The following is a 16,630-nucleotide window of genomic DNA, read 5'->3' on the forward strand; positions in this document are numbered from 1 at the left end:
CGAGCGGGCGCAAGGACAGAGGAGCCGGATGAACGAATTCATACTGCAAAAACTCCTGAGTCTGAAGTGCCGCGTCAAAGATAAAAGTGACGTCCGGCAATGTCAAGGAAGTGGCCCATTGTATCCACCTTGGATGCAAAGCTTTAGAATTCGGTACACTCGCTTTCGTCACTGCCTCTAGGGCAGGATAGGGTGTTACCACCAATATGCGTTTCCCTTGCGACAGCGCTCGTTCTTTCAGAATAGCCATCTGCACCGCTGTCAGAACCTTCTCGACAGCGGAAAAGCGCAGTTCAGCTGAAGTGTACAAATGAGATTTGTAAGCAATGGGGATTGTGTCGCCCTCATTGAACGTTAAGCAAGTGAAACCAACTGCGCCAGGCACGATTCTTATGACCAGGTTAGTGTGGTTATCACGTGTCAGTAAGTACTCAGAAGCAAGAAGATCAGCTTGCAATAACTGCAAGATAGCTGAATGCTCAGGCAGCCAACAGGATTTGGAAAAAGTAGGTTGTACCAAGGCGTAAAGCGGCTTGATACGCTGGGCATATTCCGGGATGTAAGTTCGACCGAAATTCAGAAAACCCAGCAGGGATTGTAATTTTTTTAGTGAAGTAGGAGCACGGAGGCATGCGCACTTCTCGAGAAAGTGCGGAGCCAATCCTCGACCTTCATGGTTGAGTTCGTACCCCAAGAACAACACTGTATACTCTGCAATGTGCGACTTCGCAAAACTGAATTTGTACCCGAAGTCTGCAAACAAAACAATAATTTGGTCAACGCGTGGAGATGCGGGTCCAACTCATCATCCGTGAGATAAATGTCATCCACGTACGAGTACGCATCTGGGTCTATACCCTCTAAGAGGGAGACCACGCGAGCGGCAAAAACTCCCGGGCTGTTCTTATAGCCCATTGAATTCTTTTTGTTTGCCACCAGAGGTGAAAGCCGTCCACTCACTACTAAGAGAGGACAGGTTGTGGCTATAAAAGCCGTTGGAAATGTCAAGTGTGGTTTTAAACCTTTTTCTCACGAGACTATCGACGAGAGCCGAACTGTGGGTATTCTGTACTGCACAGGTCCGGCAATGTGAGTTAAGGTGCTGGTAATCCAAAACTAGGCGGTACGACCCGTCAAGCTTTGTCACAGTAAATAAGGGATTATTCATAGGTGACACACATGTTTCGATTACTCCCTGATATTCCAATTGTTCAAGGATCGAGGCTACGTGAGATCTAGCTTCACGACGCATGGGGTATTGGGGTTGTGGCTAGGCCTGGGCGGTAAATTCCGTTCCGTTCGCGGAATTTGCGGAATTTGCGTAATTTCGCGTTCCACGGAGAACGCGAAATTACCCAAAAATCTGCGTTCCGCGACTTCGCGAAATTTTTTGCTTGTTCGCGTTCTCAATATGCGTGTTCGCGAGATATTTCACCCCGAGCACGCAAACAGCGATCGCGAACAGGAAAAAAGTATCGCGAACAAGCAATTCCGCGTGTTCGCGGAATTTCTGCTTGTTCGCGGAGATTTTTTACCGTTTCGCGGAGATTTGCGTAACGCGATTACGCAAATTCCGCCCACCCCTAGTTGTGGCTGGGGCGTTGTCCGCAATGGAATCTCATGGACAGGGGACAATCCATCCCAACCCACCTGAGTCTGATACAACGCAGGTGCTTGCACTTGAGCCCATTCCCCGGCATACTTATCAGCTAGGACCTTAAGCACTGTGTGTGCAAAGGACGGGAGGATTACCTCCTCCCCTCTAGGAGCAGCCAACACGAAAGCCGGGGGCCAATCTGCCTCCGTCAACAGAATATCATAGGTAGTGGTCAGATTATCCCAAAAAAGCCCTTGAATTGTGCGTTGTATGTCACCTTCAATGTGTAAGATTATATTATATAGTCTGTCAGGAGGAGACACACGAGTATCAGCAGTTTCAATATTCACAAATATATCAGTTGCTGTCGCCACCAGATATGGACGCAGTGCTTGTCGCACTACTGTAACTTCCGCCGCGCTGTCCAGCAGCGTTAGCGCCCATGTTAGGTTCTGAAGCTGCGTCCGTACCATCTGAGGCATACCTCGCTGTCAGTGCAGCAACTTTCTTCTTCTGAAACGGGGGCCGTTGATGTGCAGTGTCGTCTTGCTTGCCTTTGCCGTCAGCCAGTCGGGACTGCTCACGTTGCTGTGACGTACCCCGACTTTTCCCAGTGCCTCCGCTACCGGACTGTGAAGCCGATGTTTCCTGTGAAGAACGAGGAGAACGTTGGTCAGAAACCTGAAATCGATCAGGTGACTTCATAGTAGCACGATAACGCAGATCATAAGTGCGCTCACTACTTGACTGAACTGGAGAGGCAGGACGGGACCCCTGTTTCTGTTGCTGTTTTTTCAGTTTTTTTGCCCTCCAACATTGTTTTGGAAAATTAGGGCAATCGTCCTTACCAGACGAGTTTGCCTTCGTGTGCTGTGTCGAATCAGGAATTTTCACAGTTCGTTTGACACCTAAGGCGCTACGACCAATTATAGGCGTTCGCGATAATTTTCGCGAAATCCCTCGGCTTGTCGTCTTCGTTCACTGCGTCTAATTTATTAAGCACTTGGAATTGCATAGCATCTCCTTTGAGGTTACCCATAATCATGGTAGCAACCACATCGAACACACCGACAAGCCGCATTCCCAATTCAATAGCAGCGTCAGCTCCATGATTCTCTTGAACACGTTTAATCACGGAGGGCAGTACCGACAAAGACGGAGTGCCAAAGCACTTTGCGTATGTCGCTGCAAAGATCTTACCCCAGTTTTCGCAATCAGCCATATCTGGGACCAAGTCTTTAGGCAAAGCAATGGTAAGGATCCGGTGCTTCTCCACAGGAGATGTACGCTGATAAACAGCTTCTATTTGATCAAACTTCTCAGCAAGCCAATAAGGGAAATCATCCCTATTTTGTGGTCGCTTGCCCACTACCAAATTGACCATAACAGGACTAATAACCACCGCGTGGTGGTCCGTCGGTTGTCCCGCAACAGCAGTAGCAACCACCTGCACGTTGCGCGACACGTACTGCACCAGAGCCCTATGTACTGTGATAAGGGCTGTGTGCAGCACACGCAACTGATCCACCGTTACCTGCAGGTATCGGGGATGAGGCGTAAATCCGGCTAACACCAGCCATGTGACCCCTGGGATTGACAAAGGGCCCATTCTCGCCGGTATGACCGCATGGGGAAGGGCACCATTAAACCAAATGTTATGTTGCCAGGCAAAAATAGGAATTTCCTGAGTCCTATATGGCGTATAGTTGGCTGGTAACGCCGTGGCAGTATAGGTGTGGAACGTATCATCGTCCTCACTCACCGCTGGCAAAGTAACCCAAGAGTAGAACAACTCAAATGGAAACAACGCATCAGCACTTACTACAAAAATCACAGCCATACCATCGTCTGGCATCCCATACTGCACCAGATGACGTTTCAGGGGTGCTCTGCTATGAGCCGGGATATCGACCGCCATTAGGACTCCAACAATAAATCTACAATAAACAGTAGCACTAGGGTTCAGATTAAATAACCTTTTTAATTTTCAAGCTTGAATGAACCTATTTAGTCGAAACACAGGTAGGTTAAACCGTCACTCCTGTTATCCGGAAACCAGAGTGAGGGTGTTGTGGACTAATACAAGCACTACTAACGCGTCTCAAATCAATAGACCAAACGTTAGGTGCACCATGTTGCAGGGATTCTGCTTATGCGCAGAACTATGCACAGGAACCCAGGCCCTCAGTGAATTGAGGTGTACCAAAAACTCACCTCAGAACCCAGAACCCCTATCCGGCCAGCATCAGTGTTCCATTCGTTATCCGAGATTTAGCTCGGCGGTCCCAATGTATAAACAACCCAGAACAAGCGACTTAGTATATTTCTCAGGAATGGTGGGAATCAGAAACACCTTTTCGTAATCATTCTCGTACCAGTCCACAACAGAATAAACAGAGACACAGGAAAAGTTTAAAGAGTTTATTTTATAAACTTCGTGTCCTAATATGCAGCAGTTTGGCTAACTTTAGCAGACAAACGATTAAAATCAAAACCATCAGCATAGTTACAATACCATAGAAAATGAAAGGAGCAATCATAATAAAATGACAGTGGCTCTAGGCCACCTTCCTTTCTCTAACACACTAATAGTATTATTAGACTAATAAAAGGTCTCTAGGCTTGAAGGGGGAACCCCATACCGTATAGATCAGCTCAGAGAATTCACATCACAGGATCAGCTATGCTCTGCTCCTAGGAACGCTCTTCTTCCGAATGTGTGAAAAACATGTAACACTGCAATATTAAAAGCATTCGACTTTCAGGTATTTGCAGCTGCGTGCGTGTTATGGCTAAACTAGTGGGCCGATCAACCTGAACTCAACAACATGCACCGTCTAGTGATCCAGACTGTTTCTGTTACACTGTGTACAGACCAAGGTCGCTATTCACTGTTTAAGATGTTAACAACAGACAGTTCTCATGTGAAGCAAAGTCGAGTAAGCATTTCTCAATTCTAATAACATGTGACTACAGTGTCGGGTGCAAAAGCAGCAAAAGCGGCAAGATGGCTTTCGAACATCTAACGCGGTTATGCTAACTTAGCGTTGTACATAGGTAGATAACGATCACCACTACACCTCCTTGCTGAAATCATGTGTGAAGAGCTCGAAAGGAAGTAGCATCTTTGTCAAGCATTTAACTATCCGCCATTGGTCCATCTCAAAGGTCATGCCTTTCACAGTTCCATCTTCTTTTTGCACGACATATTCATTGATTGGTCTGTACTGCTCAAACAGAATTTCAAGCATGTAATAAGTTGAGTATTAGATTTCTCCATGGTGAGCATGGATACAGTTGCATGTTTCTGAGTGGCATTAAACATTTCTGCAGTGTTAACACCTGCAGATATCTTTTTTCAAACCCCCACAAAAGAGAGCCAGTGTGCAGTGATGCGCATGTAATTAGTGGCTTGGCAACTGGTCCACAAGTCTGTTGTCAGGTGGAAACTATGAACAGCACTCTGCTTCAAGCCGTTTCCAAGTAATTCCAGCACGATATTATATAGTGCTGGAACAGCAACTCTGGCAAAATAGGACCTACAATTTCAAGAAAACCCTCCCCTTCCACAAAAGAAAAGGGAAGGAGATCCAGTGCTAATATTTTAGCCAGCTTCGCATTGTACAAACGTGCAGTTGGGTGGTTGCGTTCGTACTGGCCCTTCGACCTAAGCATGTTGAGAATGATGCCTGGATTTTTTTTTGGTGCCAATGATGCAGGTGACATCTTCTTGATGCCAGATGTTGTTAGGGTCAACAAATATTTTGTTGCAGGACTCTCTTGCCTGGGACCTCTTGGTGTCTCACTCTCTGAAGTACCGGGTTTTTAGAACCCAGCGGTGCAGGGGAACACACCCTAAGACTTCGGATTCTTCCTGTTTCAGACCCACAGAAACACAGAGTCTTCTAGGTGAATTCAAAGACCGACTTTATTGGCTGCAGACCAATCACAGATATCCGAGAAGTACAACACGATGTATGTTCTCAGGAGACTGCTCCCGTTACAAAACCAGTCTTCTCCTTATATACAAAATATCATGCTTCAGGCACACATTCCTCGTTTTACGATATGGTCATTCATATGTATTCATTACAAACGAAAAGGCAGAGTCATGATGACCATCCCACATTTCAGTTCAGCCAGCCCACAATTATTTACCCAGCAAGGCTTAGATCCCTCATCAGATATCAGCAGACCCCAATAAACACGGGCACCTCCTGCTCGTAAAACAAGCCATAAAGTAGGAAACAGAGTCAGGTGTGAAAACAGCTTAGTCAGGGATCGTGTGCGAACAGGGGCTTTATGATGGGTCGAGCCCTGATGCAAGTCACATTAGGCCGCGAGAAAGGAACCGGCCAGACAGGATTGACCTCGGGCAGCAGAGTCGGCTTGCACAGGTCAGAGAGAAGTCACCGAAGGTGTACGTGTCCTTTAAGCCTAGGCATGGCCTTAGTGCGCAGCCTATGTGAGGGCAACCACAAAAATGGCTACTACTGTAAAATGGAACCCATGGATAGTATCGTTTACACGGTGAATGCATCAGTGGAACATGATGAAAACACTCATACATACCGCGTTGCTCATTTGCGGTTCGCTGATACCAAACTTGGCATGGTGGGACCATGCCACCTACATGGTTCCGATTTTTACAGTACCACAACTCAGCCTGACTCTTACTCTTGTGCGACTGTGAATTTTCTGATGTGGATCTGGCCTGTACCACTGGGCTGCTGGGGACAGGGCTACTTTGTATAAGAGAAAAGATGTCTCCCTCTTGTTCACCTTCCACTGTGATTGGATCTTCTACTCCTTCATCCCCACCAACAACAATGGGTTCAGTTTTTTGGTCGCTAAGGTGAACCTCCCACTGAATCAAATGGTGTTTTTTCAGATGGGTTGTTTGGCCTCCGGTACCATACTTGGTACAAAGCTTAAACCGACTAACACCTTGTCCACAAATGGAGCATATCACAATATTCACCTCCTTCCTGCTCACGGAAAAGAAGTCCCAAACTGGGGAGGTCAACCTTCTGGACCTGCTGGTGCCACTTTCAATTGCAAAAACAACAGTTGATGGACAGAATGCAGAACAATGTCATACATTCACCCCAGTACAGAGATCTGGGCCTAAATCCATTGTTTTTTTGCTCACCATGGCATTCCAGTTTGAACCCAGCCATATGCAAATCAGTCTTGGCCCTGTGCCTCATGGGAACAGTCCAGCCCGAACTGCCAAGCCAGGTCCTCCCTGGACTGGAAACAAGCATCCTAGGACCGGTTTCGGGGTTTAACCCCTCTTCAGCCAGGATAGCTTGATTCCAGTGGCATGGAGAGCACGGGACTCACGTCAAAGCATACCCGTCCCACTCGGGGTGACAAATGCAAAAACAACAGTTGATGGACAGAATGTAGAACAATGTCATACATTCACCCCAGTACAGAGATCTGGGCCTAAATCCATCGTTTTTTTGCTCACCATGCCATTCCAGTTTGAACCCAGCCATATGCAAATCAGTCTTGGCCCTGTGCCTCATGGGAACTGTCCAGCCCGAACTGCCAAGCCAGGTCCTCCCTGGACTGGAAACAAGCATCCTAGGACCGGTTTCGGGGTTTCACCCCTCTTCAACCAGGATAGCTTGATTCCAGTGGCATGGAGAGCACGGGACTCACGTCTGAGCATACCCGTCCCACTCGGGGTGACAAATGCAAAAACAACAGTTGGACAGAATGCAGAACAATGTCATACATTCACCCCAGTACAGAGATCTGGGCCTAAATCCATCGTTTTTTTGCTCACCATGCAATTCCAGTTTGAACCCAGCCATATGCAAATCAGTCTTGGCCCTGTGCCTCATGGGAATAGTCCAGCCCAAACTGCCAAGCCAGGTCCTCCCTGGACTGGAAACAAGCATCCTAGGACCGGTTTCGGGGTTTCACCCCTCTTCAGCCAGGATAGCTTGATTCCAGTGGCATGGAGAGCACGGGACTCACGTCTGAGCATACCCGTCCCACTCGGGGTGACAAATGCAAAAACAACTGTTGATGGACAGAATGCAGAACAATGTCATACATTCACCCCAGTACAGAGATCTGAGCCTAAATCCATCGTTTTTTTGCTCACCATGCCATTCCAGTTTGAACCCAGCCATATGCAAATCAGTCTTGGCCCTGTGCCTCATGGAAACAGTCCAGCCCGAACTGCCAAGCCAGGTCCTCCCTGGACTGGAAACAAGCATCCTAGGACCGGTTTCGGGGTTTCACCCCTCTTCAGCCAGGATAGCTTGATTCCAGTGGCATGGAGAGCACGGGACTCACGTCTGAGCATACCCGTCCCACTCGGGGTGACAAATGGAAAAACAACAGTTGATGGACAGAATGCAGAACAATGTCATACATTCACCCCAGTACAGAGATCTGGGCCCAAATCCATCGTTTTTTTGCTCACCATGCCATTCCAGTTTGAACCCAGCCATATGCAAATCAGTCTTGGCCCTGTGCCTCATGGGAACAGTCCAGCCCGAACTGCCAAGCCAGGTCCTCCCTGGACTGGAAACAAGCATCCTAGGACCGGTTTCGGGGTTTCACCCCTCTTCAGCCAGGATAGCTTGATTCCAGTGGCATGGAGAGCACGGGACTCACGTCTGAGCATACCCGTCCCACTCGGGTTGACAAATGCAAAAACAACAGTTGATGGACAGAATGCAGAACAATGTCATACATTCACCCCAGTACAGAGATCTGGGCCTAAATCCATCGTTTTTTTGCTCACCATGCCATTCCAGTTTGAACCCAGGCATATGCAAATCAGTCTTGGCCCTGTGCCTCATGGGAACAGTCCAGCCCGAACTGCCAAGCCAGGTCCTCCCTGGAATGGAAACAAGCATCCTAGGACTGGTTTCGGGGTTTCACCCCTCTTCAGCCAGGATAGCTTGATTCCAGTGGCATGGAGAGCACGGGACTCACGTCTGAGCATACCCGTCCCACTCGGGGTGACAAATGCAAAAACAACAGTTGATGGACAGAATGCAGAACAATGTCATACATTCACCCCAGTACAGAGATCTGAGCCTAAATCCATCGTTTTTTTGCTCACCATGCCATTCCAGTTTGAACCCAGCCATATGCAAATCAGTCTTGGCCCTGTGCCTCATGGGAACAGTCTAGCCCGATCTGCCAAGCCAGGTCCTCCCTGGACTGGAAACAAGCATCCTAGGACCGGTTTCGGGGTTTCACCCCTCTTCAGCCAGGATAGCTTGATTCCAGTGGCATGGAGGGTATGCCCAGACGTGGGTCCCGTGCTCACTATGCCACTGGAGTCAAGCTATCCTGGCTGATGACGGCTGATAGCCAGAAACCGGTCCTATGATGCTTGATTCCGGTCCAGGGAAGACATGGCTCGGCAGTTCGGGCTGGATTGTTCCCATGAGGCACAGGGTCAAGACTGATTTGCATATGGCCATGTCTGAACTGGGGTGGCGTAGTGGGCAAAAGAACGATGGATTTAACCCAGATCTCTTGACTGGGGGAAAATGTCTGCATTGTCAGCATTCCGTCCATCATTTGTTTGTTGTAACGCTTTTCGCCCTAAGTGTGATGGGTATGCCCAGACGTGGGTCCCGTGCTCACTACGCCACTGGAGTCAAGCTATCCTGGCTGATGACGGCTGATAGCCAGAAACCGGTCCTAGGATGCTTGATTCCGGTCCAGGGAAGACATGGCTCGGCAGTTCGGGCTGGACTGTTCCCATGAGGCACAGGGTCAAGACTGATTTGCATATGGCCATGTCTGAACTGGGGTGGCTTAGTGGGCAAAACAACGATGGATTTAACCCAGATCTCTTGACTGGGGGAGAATGTCTGCATTGTCAGCATTCCGTCCATCATTTGTTTGTTGTGGTGCCACTTTCAATGGCAGATGAAGTGGGCATGGAGTTTGACTTTCTGCAGTACCTATTTCTACTGCGGTGGTTGTGGTGGATTTAGGTCACTACCAGGCCTTTGCAAATACAAATATGGTTGCTGGAGGTTGTGCTGATGTTATCTGTGTTGGTGGTATCCATGCCACACCCTCACAGCAATTTTAGATGGGGTAATGTTGGTGTCTACTGGGGTGGGGTTAATGTCCATGATGCATGGCTCATCATCATCATCCTCCTCTTCTTCTACATCTACCTCCATATCTCTAGGGCTTTGCGGAACCTTCCTTTTCCCTAGCTGTTAGACCTGGCACCTTGGCGTGAGTCTCCCTTCCACTTTTTGTAGCTGTGCCTCATGTGTTTTTATGGTGTTGGCTGCTCAGAGCACTGTGCCACTGCCAACCAGTGCCACAGTGCAAGTGCTCCCTTTATACAATGTATATGTTGGTTGGATTCCATGATTGGCTCATTTGGTTTACTGTCAGACCACAGTAAAGTGCACCAGGAGTGCCAGGGCTTGTAAATACAAATGCTGCTGGTGGGCTTGCAGCACTGGTTGTGCCACCCACAGAAGCGGCCTGGTAAAATGTGTCTAGGTCTCCCATTGCAGAACCTGCGTGCAGTCTGGCACTGTCATGCTGACTGGGCAAGTGCACCCACTTGCCAGTCCCTAAACCTTCCCTTTACTCATGTGAGTCACCCCTATGGTAGGCCCAAGGGCAGGGTGCATTGAAGCATAAGGTAGGACAAGCCCTGATGTGTGTGGCATGTCCTAATAGTGAATTACAGCCATTTCGTTTTTCACTATTGTAAGGCTACCTGTTCTCATAGGCCAGAATGGGCTGTTAAGATTGTTACATCCTATGATCCAAACAGACCGAGGAAACATGGTAGAAAATCGAGATTAGTATGCCTGAACTCAGGATAATAAAATACATCTTTTAGCAAAGTTTATTTTAATGTTCTGAGTTTGCAAACACCACTTTTAGAAAGTTGGCCTTTGCTTGCCTAACCATTTCAGCCCGCCTCTGCGCTGATGTGTATCTGCTGTCTGGTTTGTGTGAGTGACAGGGCTGGGGAAACCCAGAGGGGCAGGGCTAGGTAGCCTGGTGGTGAATAGAGAGATTGACATATAGATGGGTGGGAGGAGTGCACCTGGACTCTGAATAGGGCTGTGCTCTGCCACCACAATGCTGGCTCCTCCCCATGTGGAGCGTCTGATGACTCTGCCCTGCACACTGAAAGAAGAGACCTGCATCATGTCAACAAAGTGCTCAGAAACCGGACCGAGCTAGGCAAGGGCCCCCCTGGCCTGAAAGAACAAAATAAATGTAGTATAAGTATAGGAGCCCTGCTCCTAAGAAATTAGATCCTGCTACAAGACGAACCTCTGCCTGAGGAGAAGGAACCGGGAAAGCTGTAGGAGGAGTACTGTCCCTGACCTGGGGGATTGGCCTGCAGTGGTTGCCTTGCTGCTGAAGGAGAGGAGAAAGATTGCTGATAAACTTTGCTTCAACTTGTGCTGTTTAAGGTCTCCAAGGGCTTGTGCTGGAGCTTGCCCCCTGAACGAAGTCCCAGGACCAGTGGACTTCACCGCCGTGAAAAGAGGACCGTAAAACTGCCGTTTTCCCCGTAAATCAGAAGCAAACTGTTGTGTACGTCCCAACGATCGAAGCGTACCTTCGAAAGTTTATACCCCGCTGTCCTGCCCGCACAATGTGACTGGAGGCCCCCAACGAGCCGTAGCTCGCAACGCAAAGGAAGGACCTGTCCGGCCCGAACAACGCGACTAAGAGGCCCCTGTGAGCCGTAGCTTACAACGTAAAGGACGGACTTCGCACCGTACTTGCGTTCAGTTCCTATGAACCGTACTACTCAGCATACGCTCCTTTCCCCTGCTTCGGAAATGCTGCGGTGCGTAGAGTAGCTGCGTACGTCTCCCCCAAGCGGAGTGTATGGTTCGCTTCCTCATCGTGCTTCAAAGAAGGGTGGCGATCTCACGGTACGGCGCGTATGCCGCTCCAAAACTCAAGAGCACCGTTCCTCCACACAGTCCCCTGGAGCAACGCGACCCAAGTCCCAACGTGCCGTAGTACGCCCCGTGACAGGAGGACAACGCGACGCACAACGCGATGATTTTTCAAGCATCGTCCATGACGACCTCTCAAGCTAAAGGTACTGTGTACGTTCGCACCGTAAGGTGCACGCTTCACCCCGAAGCACCTGCAGTGTGTGTGAGACCCGTGCCGGAACATTTTTCCACCGCGTACGAAGCGTACGAAGAGGCACAACGCTAAACTCAAGAAATCTTTCCTTTTCTTTGTGCTAATATTGTGTATGGTCATAAATGCTTAGTCATTGCGCCCTGAGATAACGCCTTGTCTGCTCGCGCCAAGCTACCTAGAGGGTGAGCAGGGGTTATTGTTGGAGTGTAACCCCTTACCCTGACTGAGAGGATCCCTGCTTGATACAAGTCCCTACCTGTGTCAACCAGAGACTCCCAATTCTAACACTAGCCTTAACTCTCGGTGTCTCTCACTCTCAGACTGAGGTGGTATCTTCCAAGTGGCATCTAGATCATCAGAAGGGGGACTTGTAGCAGAACTCGACAGACTAACCCTCCTTTTCCTTGCTGGGAATCTGGAAGACAATGGATATTCTGGAAGAGTGGCTTGCTCTTCTTCTTCTTCCTCTGCAGGAAGCTCAATTTCCTGAACTGTCCCTGCTTTGGGAGGAACAACTACTATTGTGGGTGGTGGTTGCAGCTGTTGTTATCCACTTATCTGAGTTACCTGCGTTTATTGGGTACTACTTTGCAATAAAAATAAGTCAATTTCAACATCACTGCTCGTTGGCGTTGTCGTGATTAGACTGGCTGCCTCTGCGACAGACATGGGCTAGGGCCTAGGTTGGTGTGGTGGATCCACTGATGCGGGGGTGCTGCTCCCACCTTGCTCTCCGGGCACCGCTGATGTTGGCGGAATGTTTTGCTTCCCAAAAAAGATCTTGGGTGGCACAGCATCTTGGTAAGTTGCAGTTCCTTCTTCTCACTGGGAACTTTCTTGGTACTGGAGGACCTGGTACTTTTCTTTCGGGCCATCTTCTTCAATGTCATTAGCACGCAGTGGCACAAATTGAAGAGATGTCTGCGGTTGCACGTCATATGACATTGTGCACAGCAGGACTTCTGTCTGGCAGTACAATGGGTGATGACGCCTCCTCCTCTTTTGTGAACCTGAAAGTAAAGAAGCAAGAATAACAGCAGTGAAACATGGCATTTGTTGTTGTGGTTCAATTACTACTAGTACAAACAAACAAATATGATATATAAATTAGTGTGTGATCACACTTGTTAGTGTTATTATTAATATAAGTACACTTTATTAACTGAGTTATTTAAAAAACATAACAACAGTGTAGCCATTTGTGAGACTTTGACAGCAAGGGCTTTCATGGTGTACTGTGTACACTCAGGAAGGATAGGAAAGAAGATGAACAAAAATACAAATACAAATGTAATAGAACCTGTTTGACATTGTGCATCACATGGGATGCATCATTCAGGGAGCTGCAGCTGGCAATGGGGATGGAGGCAGTAAGCCAAGAGGAACAAAGGAAAGACATGCAGGCCTATGGCAAAAGCAGCACATTAACTACCACCACAAAATGGCTCCCAGCCACACGGTCACTCAAAACAAGCAGGAGGCCTGGAAAACAATGAACTCAAGCAGGCCTATATGGCCATATAAAGCAGGCATGCTAAACAACACAGCTTTATTGCAAAAATGCAAAAACGAAAATCCACAGGGTTAAAACAGGTTTGCACGCTACACAACAACCACACCACACACATCCAACAAAGGCATTTATTTAAGACACACAAAAAAGGTGAAATACCCCTAAAAACATATTTTGTAATTCACTTCCATGCCATCCATGCCCTAAATGATGTTTAAATTCCTCGGAAACAGTTGTTTCATGCACCCATGAGTAGCTCTCGGCCTATTGGTTGGAAAACCCATTGGCAGACTAGGCCACATAGTGAATCAATTCAAATTAATAATGTTGTAAATGTATTAGAAAATGTAGCGAACTGAGATGCTTTTTGTGCTGGGTAGAAGAAGAAAGAATTGCATGCAAATAAACAAGATATGGGCACCACAAAGAATGCTCGTGGACCTAATGCAGAAGCACACTGGCTGCCTTCACAAAATTTCCGCCAGCCATATGGCCAGGCCACAACAACAAGAAAGGGAAAACAGACAATGAAGGCCTATGGCAAAAGCACACTGGCTGCCTTCTTAAAATGGCCGCCAGCCACATGGCCAGGCCACCACAACAAGAAAGGGAAGACACACTATGTAGGCCTATGGCAGAAGCACACTGGCTGCCTTCACAAAATGGCCGCCAGCCACCTGGCCATGCCACAACAAGAAGAAGCAGTAAGCCATGAGGAACAAAAAAAAGACATGGAGGCCTATGGCAAAAGCAGCACACTAACTACCACCACAAAATGCCCACTAGCCACATGGTAACTCACAAAAAGAAGGAGGTATGGAAAACAAGAAACTCAAGCAGGCCTATATGGCCAGACAATGAGGCATGCTAAACAACACAGCTTTAATGCAACGTTACAAAAACGAAAATCCACAAGGCTAAAAAATGTTTGCAAGTTACACAACAACCACAACACATACATCCAACAAAGGCATTTATTTAACACACACAAAAAAAGCAAAATACCCCTCCAAAAAAACACATTTTGCGATTCAATCCAATGCCATCCATGCAATAAATAATGTTTAAATTCAACAGACACCACAGAAACAGTTGTTTAATGCACCCGTGAGTAGCTCTGGGCCTATTGTCTGAAAGGCCTATTGGCTGACTACTGGGCTAGTGATTTAAATAAATGTATTGCAAATTAGTTTTAAAGGTTGGAGAAAATACAGTGAACTGTGTAAAATGTTTTCTTTATAAAAGATGAAAAATTACTTACAAAGAAACAGCTAGGCTCCTACTGAACTACAGGCCACCCACCATAATAAATAAGCAGAGAAATATGAAAAATGCAAAATAAATGTAGATACAATGCCCCAATCAAACAAATAACACCAATTTTCCAACTTACTTGTGAAATCTTAGATTCAAAAGTCCTCAAATCCAATGAAGTATGATTCAGCAGCCACAAAGAGTGATCCTTTCAGCTCCAAATCCAAATAAAATGTGAACAGGAGATGGACAAAGCAAAGGGAGGAGCCAGCTGGACAGGAACAACAAGTTGGATATTCTAGGGCACTTCCTTCCTCTTAAAAAAAAAAAGTAAAAAAAGAAAAAGGACTCCTTGCACAAAAAAGTACAGCCAGATGTGAATCTGAGGAGTTTTTTTAATCCAAATCATCATTTCGAGTTGTTGATGCTGCTCAAGAAAGATTCTTCTCTAGATTGCAAATTCTGCATGTTCGGGATCATGATCTTTGCAAAACATCCGCCGGAAGTCCGATGGCACACCCGAATGACATGTTCACGATCGCACACTCTTGCGGGACCATGCGACTGGCTACCAAATCTTGTGGCGCTCACAAACAGATGGGACATCTCGTCGCCAATTGCTGACATCCCGGTAAGATGCTCCCATGCACGCGAACATTTTGTGGAGCAGAGTTTACGCCCAGGGTTAATTTAAATCTGATAGCTCCTGGAGAAAGTTCATTGAGTACAGCCCTGAATACCAATGTTGTGCCACCACCTTAGAGACCACGGACCATCTGATATGTTTTTGTCCTGCTCTATTAGATCTGCACAAAACAGACCTTTGACCAATTTTCAACAAAGCACCTTGTAGAGCCATCCACTCGGCACTCCGACTATGGGCCTTTAGTGAAAACCGCTGTATAATCAGTTGAGTAGTAATGATTTGGATGACAGTCATGTAGAGTCCTAGTGAAGTACACTAATTTTTATCCTACTGCATCACTCGTCAACTGAGACATCATTCTTTAATGTTTGAATGTTATCATGTTATGATTCTAACAGTTTCCTAAATATTCCTGTTCTCTGAATTGTCACTGCCTCAGGCATCCCACTGTTTAATGTATAAACTCATCTACATTTCTTGACGAGGTTGTATTTCCTACAAGGGCCTTCTGTTACGTGAGCCTTGTTGCTTTGCGTTCCTGAGGTGTCTTCTGACACATGCCTGAGACGAAGACTATAAACAATACAGGGTCTAATGTGGTACAGTAGTGAAATGCTACAGCTGGTGTCTCAAAGGTGTCTCGATCTCAGCAGTTTTGTGAACTTACCATTATCTTACAAGGACTGCACAGATAATGGGAACAGAAAAGAGCCTAAAGCAGTCATAAATAAACTTGTTGCACGTTTGATGTTTCTGCATATCCTTCTTGATTGGAGTTTTAACCAGTGCTTAATGTTTGCCAGTCCATGCAGGTGGGACAGTGGTCAGCATCAGTAGTCATATATTAGGACATGAAAGCTTAACAGATTGTCCCCCAGACAGACATTTTTAACATAATGTACACAAAAAAGGAACTGGAATCCTGCCAAGTGGCTTCATGCTGAATGAGGAGACACTGACAGAAACATATTGTTGCGACCTAGATCAGAGCAAGCAACACTAGTCTCTTGGCTGGCCAATAAACATCCATCGCCACTGTAAGCCTGTCAAAGGGTTTGACTTTGATTCTCATTGTCAATTGTTGGTGGAATGGTGCGGCTGTCGCAGGGAGGCTGGTTTGGTTTTGAAGTGCAGGTGTGGCAATGGGTTATGTCTGTCAGTGTTGCTGGTCCATTGGCTCTACTCTCTGTGGAGAATGGAAAACTGATGGATGGATTGTCAGTCGCTGGCAAATACTCTGGGCCACATGTCAAGTTAGCAGTCCAGGTCACCTACCACCAACCTTAGACTGCTTTTGGACTACTTTGGCATCTTACATAAGGTGCAGCTTGACTCCAATGTAATTGTGAGCATAGGACACAAATCTAGGCATACCCGTTAAATTTTGGGCATCATAGACAACAAAACATGGGTGAATTGATCTCAGTCACTGGAATGACTCTGGGCAACAATCCATTCCTTGGTAGTTTGAACTGGTCTG

Source organism: Triturus cristatus, chromosome 5_2 (genome assembly GCF_964204655.1).
Source record: "Triturus cristatus chromosome 5_2, aTriCri1.1, whole genome shotgun sequence".
NCBI lineage: Eukaryota > Metazoa > Chordata > Amphibia > Caudata > Salamandridae > Triturus > Triturus cristatus.